We start from the raw sequence: 14,301 nt of genomic DNA, 5'->3' as shown, positions 1-14,301 counted from the left end.
CTAAAAGCTTTTCATTTATATTAGTCTAAATTATTAAATAGAAAGCGATGTCTCCTGCGGCTGTCTCTGTATGTCTCCTGCAGTTTGGGAGGGTTGCTTAAGGCTCATAAACAAGTAACATTGAACTATGTTGCCTTTTGTAGTAGTGCATTTTTTTAAAACTAGAACTAAACTAAAATCAATTGGAAATTTGAATCCTGAGGGTGATCAGTGTATTAAAGAAGGTAGGATCTGAACCCAAATTTAATAAGTGCCTAATAAGAAGTCAAGGAGCATGTTTTACACTCAGTCAAATTTTATGGCAATTTATTTCTCAAAACAATCTTCAGAAAGAGGACTGTCCAAAATAATAACTTTACAGGTGAAGAAACTGAGGCTTGAAGTGGCAAATTTCTATTTTTTAATTGAAGTATAATTGATTTATAATATTGTGTTAGTTTCATATGTACAGCAAAATGATTGTTACACATATTTTTTTCAGATTCTTTTCCATCGTGTTATTAAAAGATATTGAACATAGTTCCATGTGTTATACAGTAAATCCTTGTTGTTTATTTTTATATATAGTAGTTTGTATCTATTAATCATATACTCCTAATTTATCCCCCCACCCCAACTTTCCCCTTTGGTAACCATGTTTGTTTCCTATGTCTGTGAGTTTGTTTCTGTTTTGTAAATAAGTTCATTTGCGTTATTTTTTAGATTCCATGTATAAGTGATATCATATAATATTTGTCTTTCTCTGAATTACTTCACGTAGTATGATATTCTCTAGGTCTATCCATGTTGCTGCAAATGGCAATATTTCATTCTTTTTAATGGTCAAGTAATATTCTATTGTATATATGTACCACATCTTCTTTCTCCGTATATCTGATGATGGACACTTAGGCTACTTCCATGTCTTGGCTGTTGTAAATAGTGCTGATATGAACATTAGGGTGCATGTATCCTTTCAAATTAGAGCTTTCATCTTTTCAGGCTATATGCCCAAGAGTGGGATTGCTGGGTCATATGGTAATTCTATTTTTAGTTTTTTAAGGAACCTCCATACTGTTTTCTCCAGTGGCTGCAACAATTTACATTCACACCAACAGTGTAGGAGGGTTCCCTTTTCTCCACATCCTCTCTAACGTTTATTATTTGCAGCCTTTTTATGATGGCCATTCTCACCGGTGTGAGGTGGTATCTTATTGTAGTTTTGACTTGCATTTCTCTAATAATTAGGGGTGTTGAGCATCTTTTCATGTTCTTGTTGGCCATCTGTATGTCACCTTTGGAGAAATGTCTATTTAGGTCTTCTGCCCAATTTTTGATATGATTTTTTTTTCATACTGAGTTGTATGAGCTGTTTGTATATTTTGGAAATTAATCCCTCGTTGGTCACATCGTTTAGAAATATTTTCTCCCAATCTGTCAGATATCTTTTTGTTTTGTTTATGGTTTCCTTTGCTGTGCAAAAGCTTTTAAGTTTCATTAGGTCCCATTTATTTATTTTTGCTTTTATTTCTTTTGCCTTATTTAAGAAAATATTGCTACAATTTATGTCGGAGAATGTTTTGCCTGTGTTCTCTTCTAGGAACTTTATGGTGTCATGTCTTATATCTAAGTCTTTAAACCATTTTGAGTTTATTTTTGTATAGTGTGAGGGATTTACATGAGGCTGTCCAGTTTTCCCAGTACTACTTGCTGAAGAGACTGTCTTTTCTCCATTGTATATTCTTGCCTCCTTTGTTGCTGATTAATTAACCATAGGCATGTGGGTTTTTCTGGGCTCTCTATTCTATTCATTGACCTATATTTTTGTGCCAATACCATGCTGTTTGATTACTGTAGGTTTGTAGTATTGTCTGAAGTCTGGGCTGGCCTCCAGCTTTGTTCTTTTACCTCAGGATTGCTTTGGCAATTATGGGTCTTTTGCAGTTTCATATAAATTTTAGAATTTCATTCTAGTTTTGTGAAAAATGTCATGGTTAATTTGAGAGGGATTCCATTAAATCTTTTTTTTTTTTTTTTTTTTTTTTTTTGCGGTACGCGGGCCTCTCACTGTTGTGGCCTCTCCCATTGCGGCACACAGGCTCCAGACGCGCAGGCTCAGCAGCCATGGCTCACTGGCCCAGCTGCTCCACAGCATGTGGGATCCTCCTGGACCGGGGCATGAACCCGTGTCCCCTGCATTGGCAGGTGGACTCTCAACCACTGCGCCACCAGGGAAGCCCTTCATTAAATCTTGAGACTGATTTTGGTAGTATGGCCATTTTAACAACATTAATTCTTCAAATCCAAGAGCGTGGGATATCTTTCCATTTCTTTGAATCATCTTCAATTTCCTTTATCAGTGTTTTATAGTTCTCAGCATTTAGGTTTTTTACCTCCTTGTTTAGGTTCATTCCTATATATTTTATTTTTTGATGTGATTTTATTTTTTTATATAAAAATGTTTTATTAACTACATTTCACATGTAGAAGAACATCCAATCTTACAGTGTGATTGGATCCTTAGAATACATAACTTATTGTTAAAATACACAGGTTATATATAGACATTAGAAACTCAGTCCGCAAAATACTCAATATAGACGTTTGGGTGACACTTATAGAACTGACCTAGCAATTTTTTCTTCTGTTTGGAAGGTAGTTTTGAATCCTCATCAATATTTTTTAGTAAATCAAGAGATCATCCTTGGTTCTCTTCCTTGTACGATCAGAATAATCAGTGCCAGTGATTGCTAGGGGTTGGGAGGAGGGTGAGGTGGGATAAATAGGCAGAACACAGATGATTTTTAGGGCAGTGGAAATGCTCTGTATGATACTGTAATGATGTATACATGTCATTATAAATTTGTCGAAAGCAAAAATATGTACATTACAAGTGAACAGTAACGTAAACTACGGACCATGGTGATTATGATATGTCAATGTAGGTTTGTCAACACTAACTACTTTATTGTTCTAGTGGGGGACATTGATAATGTGGAAGGGTATGCATGCATGGGGTCAAGAGGTATATGGGAAATCTGTACCTTCACCTCAATTTTGCTGTGAATCTTAAACTGTCCTAAAAAATTGTCATCATAATTTTGTTTTCAATTAAAAAAATCAGGGTGTTTCCTATTTATCTGTGAAGAAAGAATGATAGGATTGAGGTCAGAAGTCCTTAATTTGTGTTCAGGCATTGTATCTTATAAAAATTACTTTCTGATCTAATACAAGTGTCCTAAAAATTCATTCATTCATTTATTCATCCATTCATTCATTCATGGTGACTCTCACTTATTATCGAACAGCTATGATGTCATTTTCTGGGAAGATAAAAGTCAATTAGACATGTTTCTTGTTTCCAAGGAAAACAGATTCATATGTCAAAAAGGTGTTTGGTGTTATCACCTATAAATTTGGGACAGTAAGCACCATTGTAGGGATCATTATAAAATGATAAATTTACACAATTTCAGTTCTGTAAGCCTTGCTATTAATAAAAAATGCAAATAAAAATATCAAGTTCCTAGCACAGGGAAACTATGTTTAAGGTATATAATCAATGAGAGTTTGTTGAAAGAATTAATGAACATTAATGTTCTTAATGAGCATTAATTCATTAATTAATGAACACACTATACTATAAATTGTTATATAATTTCACTAATTAGCAAAAAAGTTTAAATGATTTCTCAGTAAAAGAAGCATGTGTTAGAAGTATAAACACTTCTTTTACACATAAAAATGTGCTTTTTACACAAAAAACGTTTTTTATCCATAAAACCTGAAGTTGTTTATGAAGAAAGCAGTTCTTCAATGTGACATTTATAATAGCTAGTTTATTTATATAATACCTATATCTAGTAATATGGATAAAAAAGGCATAATAAAGGAATATTTAAAGAAAACATATGTATGATGAGATTGAGAGATAAATAAGAAACAGAACTTACATTATTAAAGCACCAATTTTTAAGAATATACATACTTCTAAAGTACTTATAAAAAATAAACAATTTATATTTTTAAAATATTATTCACAGTTTTATTTTCATTATTGTTATTCACTCAACATATATTTTGAGTGTCAATTACATGCCACTTTTTAGACCTTGGAGATAGAAATTTGAGCAAAGTTGGCAGGACGTCTGTTGTCATGGGATTGCATTGCTTTGGTGGTAAATAGGTAGTAATCAAATGGCAATCAATAAGGAGTACTTCAGATTGTGATATCTGCTATTGAGTAAAACAAAGCTGTATATTGTTTGGGGAGGGGATTGTTGGAGGCGGGCACACAGGGAAATTATTTCACATAGTGTGATCAGGAGAAGCTTCACTGATGGCTTTTCAGGCATAAGTGAAGGGAGCAAAGGAACACGTTGTGCAGCTCTCTGGACAAATACTATTTCAGGCAGAGGAAACAGCAAGTGCAAAAACCCTGCTTTGAGAACCTACTTTCCTAAGAAAAGCAGCAAGAATAGTGTAACTGAAGCTGAATGAAGGAAGAGGAGACTTCCAAGTTTCCATTTAAAGTTTATCAATGTAGAATGTTCCATATTCCTACAAGATTTTAGAACAATAGAGTGCTAATAATTATTTAGCAGACAGCTCCCTGGGCAGGCGGGGGGAAGGGAAGCGGAGCTGGTTGATACCATTTACCAGTTCCTATATTGTCAATTTGCTCACTATGGTGATTTTAAGCTATCAGTATGATGTCACTGAGTGTGGAGTTAGGAAGAGTTATACCCAGTCAGCTCTTGAGAGCCAGTATGAGCCAGCTCCAACACACCATTACATTCATGCCCCTGTATCTATAATAAACTTCTATAAATGCAGTGGAAAATTTTGCACACTTTTGTGTACAGAACTGAGCAGTTACTGACATTTTGAAGAAGTGAAACTGTTGGATAAGTCTTGTCATTGTTAGTGACAAACAACTGAGATTGTAAATATTTATTAAGTGTAGAGCACTGTATAGGGAAGAAAAATGCAATATTCGGGATGCATCTTTAGTCTTGTCACTTTTGTGGTAACTGACAAGGAAAGATATTAGAACTCTAAAGTCATTGTCTTCACTGAATGACATCAAGTATACTTTAATGGTCACAGTATGACATGGAACAACTTTAATGAGTAAATTTTATAGCAAAAAGTGGCTGGAGACACGAATAGTAGTTCAGGTGATAAATAGATGGAAATTATTGTGACAGAAGTGGTGATTTTTCTAGCCTCACTCATTTTACTTGAACTCATCAAATGTGTTCCATTTTAAAGAAGAATAACAAAAATATGAGAAAATACAGGAAATAATTCATCACAGAAGAGACCAAAAAAGGCAAAATATTTTGAAGGAAGGAAAAGGGGATTTTATGTTTCAGTGTAGCTTAAGGATCTGCATCAGAAAGGAAAAAAAAAAAAAGGATTTGGGAAATATTGTTAAATAATGTCAGTTGAATAGGATATATTAAGCCTTTTCATTTAAAATAATTTCAGGCTTGGAAAATTTAAAACATAATTTCCAGATACTCTTTATACTCGTATTCATATATACATGTATAGTCATAATCAAATATATGTGTGTGTATATATATATGTATATATGTATGCATGTGTATATTTACATACCTATACAGTGATATGTAGACATAGGTATATGTGAATTTAGTGTATACATAAACACATCTGTGTAGATTTCTGCCTATATATATATATGTATATATTTATGTTGAACTAATAAATTCACAATTATACATCCAATTCCAATTGAACATGATGAGGCTTCTTCTTGCCTTCCCCCTTTCCACATATATAATTCCCTACTCCAGTGGTGAGAATCCTGGCTTTCATTATCCAAAATATATTCATTCATTATTTCAGTTGCAGAGTATACATAGAATATTTCTGAAATTGTTCCATAGGATTTAATATATAGTTCAAACATTATGTTTAAAATTTACTTAATTTCTCCCTCCCTATAATTAGTTTCATTTGTTTTTTGCTTATATTCAGTTTTGTTTCACCCATCTTACCTTAGTAATTTTCATTCTCTTTTGGTTATATGGAAATTACCAAGATTCTAAAAGTCAGGAATATACAGAAAGTTATATTCCAAATATTGCCTTTCCATCCTGTTCCTTTCCTGCTATCCTTTCAATGCCATGTCTTTTCACTTCTTGCATGTAACCAATTTCATTATGTTTTTATTCACTGTTTCTGTATTTCTTGCACAAATGAGCAATACTGCATATTTTTCTTTTGCTTTTTTAGTTAGAAAAAAGTAGAAAACTATAAATATACTTTGACTTTTATTTGCTAAGACTATTATAGTGACAATTGTCAATATTTAAATATAAATTATATGTTAGTAACAGTATTGTTTCAATGTTAATTCTTTGATTGTGGAACTTTAACTGTCGTTATATTAAAAATTCATTTTTAAGTAGAAATATACACTAGATGATCAGGTGACAAATGGGCTTATATCTATAATTTACTTAAAGAATTCAGAAGAATAATGTCTACATATAATTCGTATGTTTGGACAAATATACATAATATACACAAACTTTAAAAAAATTTCTATATGACAAAAGATAGGCCAAAAAAAGAAAATAAAGTATGTTGTAAAAAACTATACATATTAAAAATAAAACATAAAAATACAGAATTGAGACCAACATATCAATATGTGTCCTTAACCAGTCCAGAACCAGAAAAGATGTTCAAAGTGAAAGGATGGGTAAAGACACAAAAGCGTAACAGGTAAATATAAATACAATAAATAAGTAGAAGTCACAATCTTCCTATTTGACTAAATAGATTTTACACCAATAAAAGGATTTAAGGAGAACAAAAATACCACCCCCTGATAGTAATTATTAATATTTATGTACCTAGTAATACAGCAAAAAGTTTCATAATACAAGGTATAACAGATTCAAAGAAATAGACATATAGTATAAATAAGAAATTTTTAATATACCTTCCTCATAAAGACAGATTAAATAGGCAAAATGAATCAATAAACATAAGCTGACCTAAATGCCATAACTGATAAGGAAATATAAATATCAAATTCTGAACTCCGATAAGAATTTTGGTCAAGGGCATATAATGTATTTAGAAAAGTTGGCCATACATTAGACCACAAAGAAATCCTTGATACATTTTAAAAATAGAAATAATCTAAATAGCATTTTTATCATAATACATTAACATTTTAAATTTATAACAAAATTAGAAGTCCCTTCCACCTGGAATTTTTTTAAAGAAATTAAACAAATCTTGGGTCAAAAGGGACATAAAAATAAGATGACAGACTTCCTGAATGTAATGATAATGTTAATACATCATATCAAAAGAGCTAAAGCATTTATTTAGGAAACAGTTTACTATAAAATACCCATATCAGTAAAAATAAATAAAATAGACGGATTAAACACCTACCTCAAAAATATAGGAAAATAACATTATAGTAAACCGAAAGAGAAGAGAAGCAAGGAGTTAATAAAGATAAAAATGTATAAAACATAAACAGAAATAAACCATTAGGACAAATAAATAAGATTGCCAGATTTAACAAATTAAAATGTAGAATGCACAATTAAATTTGAATTTCAGATAAAAAACAGATAAGTTTTAATATGAGTATGGTTCATGCAAAATTTGGGACAAACTTTAAAAAAAAATGTTTTCCTGAAATTTAACTGGGTAACCTGCAATTTATCTGAAAAAACTAAAATAAATCTAAAAAATAATTTGTCATTTAAAAAATCTGCAAACTAAGTGAATCACTAACAAGTCCAACCAAAAATAATAAAAAAGAGGAACTACAAAAACAGTAATTGAAAATGACAAGGATGAATCATAATCAAACAGAGAAATTTATAACAGAAGTTTCCTCTGCACAATTCTATTTGAAAAACACATTTTAAAAAAAAGATTAAACTCTTCAAGCTTTACCACTGTAGAGATAGAAAAATCTACACTGATCAAATACTGTACTAAAAGGAGAGTCTACTAAGTAGATAAAAAATCTAAATAAACATAATACTGTTGTAGAAATCAAATTTTTTGTTTGCTTGTTTTTTAAAAGCATATCCAACAGAAAGCACCAGGCTCAGATAATTTCACAGGAGAATTTTTAAGAATAAGATCATCATAAAGCTATTTAAACTATTTCAGAACATAGAAATGGAATGAAAACTTTCACATTTGTTTTATGAAACTAGTAAATATTGATCCTTAAATTTAAGAAGATTATACCATAAAAGAAAACTGCAAGCAAACTCACTTATGAATATTGATGCAAAATCTCATATAAAATATTTGAAAACAGACCAAGAACATAGTAAAAAATAGCACACTATGACTAAATGAGATTTATTCCAGGAAAGCAAATGTGCTCAATATAAAAAAAATTAATATAATCTATTTCATTATTGAAGCTAAGGAAAAATATCATATGATACTTTTCAGTTACCTTACAGATATTTAAGATTGTCCAACATAAATGTTAAAAGCTTTGAAGAAATAAGAAATTGATAGAATCTCCTTAACATATGCATCATACATGCATGCTGGCATACACACGTGCACACAGTTATAGCAGCTTATGGGCCAGCATATTTCATAATGAGGAACCATTAGAGGTTTTCCACTAAAGTCAGAGATAAACCAGAGTTCCAACTGTCTCCAGTTCTGCATACCGTTGCCTTGTGGAAATTGACCAATATTATTAGATAACAGAAAACATACCATCCAGTATCTTTAAACCGTCAATATCTCCCTAATGCTTAAAGGTATATTGTTACTAAGCATCTGAAAACTTCCTTGGCCTGCCTTTGATCTATTTACATTTCTAGCCAAATTTTCAGTTACTTCCTTTCACCTTCCCCAAACAGTGATATTTTAACATCTTGAACACTTTGTCCATCTCTCTACCTTTGTTCATATTGTTTTCTCTGTCTGAAAATACTTCTTCAGTTTTAGTCTCAATTTGATGAAATCCTGCCAGTATGTCAAGGCCCTGTTTTCTATATCAGAGGACTCTTTCCTTTGAAATCCCAGAGTTTCCATCTTTACTCTTCTTTATATACTTGTTACTTTCTGTATTGATACTCAGTTTGTGTTTCTGTTTTCTTTTACTGACTAAAGTTCATCTTCTCTGAGAGTATGACAACTATGGATTACCCTGATCAGACATCTTTGACTTTATATTTGTAGTAATTGGGAGTTCACAATGGTAGGTAAATCTCAGTAAATGATGGACAATTTCAATTAACAGGCATTACTTTTGTCTGTTGAACAAGAATCTTTTTTCCTATAACTTATGCCCACTGGTTCCAGTGTGTCTTCTGGAACAATAGAGAGCATGTTGAACACTGATTTCATTGTATTCTTGAAAAAATGGTTTCTAGATAACTAAATATCATAATTCATATCTTGAGTATAGAAAGAAATAATTACTATATTTATCAAAATATTTATATCTTGAGTATAGAAAGAAATAATTACTATATTTATCAAAATATTTTAGTATAGTAATATTTAAAATAGTTTTACATTTAAAATAGATTTTTAACCTCAAAAACATGAAGTTGAGAAAAGAAGGCAGACACAAAAGTGTGACTATTACCTGATTTAATTTTTATAAAATTCTAGAGAAGACATAACTAAGTTATCATGGCATAAATCAGATCAGTGGTAGGCTAGAGTTGACTGATTACAAAGGGGCTAAGTGGATAGTCTACAGAGAGTTTGGAGTTGTGATAAACAGATGAATACATTTTTAACATTTATTGCTCTGTGTATGTAAAATGGGTACATTATATTATATGTAAGTTATAGTTGAAAAAAGTTTATTTAAAAATATATCCAAGCAATTTGCTTTGAAGGCAAGGAGTGGCTATAATGAAATAAATAATTAATAGTTACCCTTAAAGCAGATCTTTTAAGAGAAAAATATCCTATATATCTAACCTCAAATTACATGAAATAAGTATAAAACTTATAGTTTATGTCTTAAGGCAGAAAACGTGTTAGATTGATATCTAAAATATCTAAATTTATTAAACATGAAAACTATTTTTTAAATTGTTATAAAAAGAATCTTTATATCAAAAAATCTTTCTTATAAAGAAAGGTATAAAATTAACATTGTTATTTGTAAATATTTAATTTATGTAATACCACATCTTTTGTGGGGTATTTTTAACCTTATTTTAATGCTGTTTTAGAATGTCATCCTGATATGTTACTTTGCTGGAAGGAAGCAGAGCTGGTTGTCTTTAGAACAGTACAGTTATCAATTCTAACTTTGTTACATTTATATTCTTCAAAATATTTAAGAATTGCATCCATTTTTTTCAATAATAAATCCCAGTAGGTAGTAAATTTTCAGGTGATTACATCAGGCACTGGCTGGAATCTTAATGTGTGGTAATTTTACCTCTCTGGAGACACAACAATAACCCTTAACTTGTACTTCCTAGGGTGCATTAGGCTATCGAGAACGGAATATTTCATGTAAGAAAAATAATTTTCAAGTGAGTAAATTGAGGTGGATATTATATTTACTAGATATCAAGGTAGGATGTTATTAGCAAATGCCACAACCATCTAAGACTATTTTATAATTTGATAAAACAACTAACAGGTGATTCTACTGCTGTGCAAATCATGGAAATGAAAAATGATGAATAAAACATAAACAAGTTCTTTTTGTTACCAAGAAAAATTTTAGCTAAATTGGGATAGATCCAATATTAACATTAATTGAAGAGCATCGGGGGGGGGAGAAAGAAAGAAAAACAACACAGAAAACAACAACAAAAAATAGTTTATTCAATATAGCGACTAGTATTGAGAGCCTAACATACAGGATTATTCATGAAGATGAGTAAGAAAAACTACCAGCCCTTAAATACCTGCAATAAAAACAAGGCAAGTATTATTTATACGTAAGTATATTACATATAAAAATATTTAGTGTGAGATACGTCATAATAGAAGATCTAAAATAGTTTTTAAATGAGTATTTCAGATACTTACAGAGAAAAAAAATTTTTCAGGAGCTCTGTTCCTGACAATGGTGAACTAGGTTGTATCAAACTAACTCCTTTACAAGAATAAATAGAACAGATGGACACAGTTAAGAAAAAAATCTATTTCATGATACCTGAAAGCCAGCAGATCAAATTTTAAAAGAAAGAGCGTGTGCCTGAAGATAATATAGCTAAGCAAAGCATTTGACACACTGTCTCCCCTATAAAACAATTCCAACTTTGAAAGTCCTGTTTAGAAGCTGAGAGGTTGATCACATATTTCTGAACTCTCATACAGATGGGGAAACAAATAGTGAAGTGCAGGATCTGTCAAGAAGCTGGTAAATTATGCTACATTTTTAACAAGGACCTAGAATAGGAATGTTCTACCAGTAACTGTGAAATAGACCATTTCTCAAAAGAACTGAAAACAAGCTTACCATAAATTTTTGATAGGCTTAAAATGATTGTCAATTTTTGATAGGCTTAAGATGATTGTCACCTAGTCTAACTTCTTAGCAAAATATGAAAGGATATCCTTCTATGACCTAAAAAGATATGTAAGATTCTTCATACACTATTTAAAAATCAATCAAAAAATCATGAGACACACAGGAGGACAGAAATCAAGAAAATTACAGTAATTAGAGACTCAAAGGAAATAAAACTAATGATGTTTTGGGATACAGATTTTAAAATAATGTGATCAAGGGAACAAAACATAGATGGAGAATTTCAGGAGTAAAATGGAAACTGTAAAGATAAATCAAATGGAAATTTAAGAACTAAAATATAACTTTATGTAAAATATATTTAATAGCTTTTTTGGTACAGCTAAAGAGAGAATTATTCTTAAAAATATTTTGGAGGAAAATATTCATGTTCAAGCAAATAGAGAAAAAAATATGAGAAATATAGACAGTAATGTAAGAGAAAAAAGTTAACATGTGTCATTCTTCTCCTTCAAAGTTTCCGGAGAAGTTAACAAAAACCAGTGAAATCTACACTCCTTACAATTATTTTTTGCCTTAAATCTATAAATGCCAGAACTTTTACATAATGAATACTCACTGTTCCACTTACTATTCATCACTGTCCACCAAAGTTGAAAGTCTTTTTTTAAAATTGTTTAATTTAATTTTATTTATTTTTTTATACAGCAGATTCTTATTAGCCATCAATTTTACACACATCAGTGTATACATGTCAATCCCAATAGCCCAATTTATCACACTACAGCCCCCACACCCCTGCCACTTTCCCCTCTTGGTGTCTGTACGTTTGTTCTCTACATCTGTGTCTCAATTTCTGCCCTGCAAACTGGTTCATCTGTACCATTTTTCTAGGTTCTACATATATGCGTTAATATATGGTATTTGTTTTTCTCTTTCTGACTTACTTCACTCTGTATGATAGTCTCTAGATCCATCCACGTCTCAACAAATGACCTAATATCATTCATTTTATGGCTGAGTAATATTCCATTGTATATATGTACCACATCTTTATCCATTTGTCTGTGGATGGGCATTTAGGTTGCTTCTATGACCTGGCTATTCTAAACAGTGCTGCAATGAACATTGGGGTGCATGTGTCTTTTTGAATTACGGTTTTCTCTGGGTATATGCCCAGTAGTGGAATTGCTGGATCATATGGTAATTCTATTTTTAGTTCTTTAAGGAACCTCCATACTGTTCTCCATAGTGGCTGTAGCAATTTACATTACCACCAACAGTGCGAGAGGGTTCCCATTTCTCCACACCCTCTCTGGCATTTGTTGTTGGTAGATTTGCTGATGATGCCCATTCTAACTGGTGTGAAGTGATACCTCATTGTAGTTTTGATTTGCATTTCTCTAATAATTAGAGATGTTGAGCAGCTTTTCATGTGCTTCTTGGCCATCTGTATGTCTTCTTTGGAGAAATGTCTATTTAGGTCTTCTGCTCATTTTTGGATTGGGTTGTTTGTTTTTTTTTATTGAGCTGCATGAGCTGTTTATAAATTTTGGAGATTAATCCTTTGTCCCTTGATTTGTTTGCAAATATTTCCTCCCATTCTGAGAGTTGTCTTTTCGTCTTGTTTATGTTTTCCTTTGCTGTGTAAAAGCTTTGAAGTTTCATTAGGTCCCATTTGTTTATTTTTGTTTTTATTTCCATTACTCTAGGAGGTGGATCAAAAAAGATCTTGCTGGGATTTATGTCAAAGAGTGTTCTTCCTATGTCTTCCTCTAAGAGTTATACCCTGTCTGGTCTTACATTTAGGTCTCTAATCCACTTTGAGTTTATTTTTGTGTATGGTGTTAGGGAGTGTTCTAACTTCATTCTTTTCCATGTAGCTGTCCAGTTTTCCCAGCACCACGTATTGAAGAGACTGTCATTTCTCCATTGTATATACTTGCCTCCTTTGTCATAGATTAGTTGACCATAGGTGCGTGTGTTTATCTCTGGGCTTTCTATATTGTTCCATTGATCTATGTTTCTGTTTTTGTGACAGTATCATATTGTTGTTTTTTTGTTGTTTTTTTTTTTCCTGCGGTACGTGGGCCTCTCACTGTTGTGGCCTCTCCCATTGTGGAGCACAGGCTCCGGACGCGCAGGCTGAGCGGCCATGGCTCATGGACCCAGCCGCTCTGCGGCATGTGGGATCTTCCCGGACCGGGGCACGAACCCATGTCCCCTGCATTGGCAGGCGGACTCTCAACTACTGCGCCACCAGGGAAGCCCCTACTATATTGTCTTGATTACTGTAGCTTTGTAGTATAATCTGAAGTCAGGGAGTCTGATTCCTCCAGCTCCATTTTTTTCCCTCAAGACTGCTTTGGCTATTCAGGGTCTTTTGTGTCTCCATACACATTTTAAGATTTTTTGTTCTAGTTCCATAAAAAATGCCATTGGTAATTTGATAGGGATTGCATTGAATCTGTAGGTTGCTTTGGGTAGTATAGTCATTTTCACACTGTTGATTCTTCCAATGCTAGAACATGGTATATCTCTCCATCTGTTTGTATCCTCTTTCATTTCTTTCATCAGTGTCTTATAGTTTTCTGCACACAGGTCTTTGGTCTCCTTAGGTACGTTTATTCCTAGGTATTTCATTCTTTTTGTTGCAGTGGAAAATGGGAGTGTTTTCTTAATTTCCCTTTCAGATTTTTCATCATTAGTGTATAGGAATGCAAGAGATTTCTCTGTGTTAATTTTCTATCCTGCTACTTTACCAAATTCATTGATTAGCTCTAGTAATTTTCTGGTAGAATCTTTAGGATTCTCTGTGTATAATA

This window comes from Delphinus delphis, chromosome 6 (genome assembly GCF_949987515.2).
Source record: "Delphinus delphis chromosome 6, mDelDel1.2, whole genome shotgun sequence".
NCBI classification, from domain to species: Eukaryota; Metazoa; Chordata; class Mammalia; order Artiodactyla; family Delphinidae; genus Delphinus; species Delphinus delphis.
The sequence above is the reverse complement of the archived record's forward strand: the minus strand, read 5'-3'. Positions refer to the sequence as shown.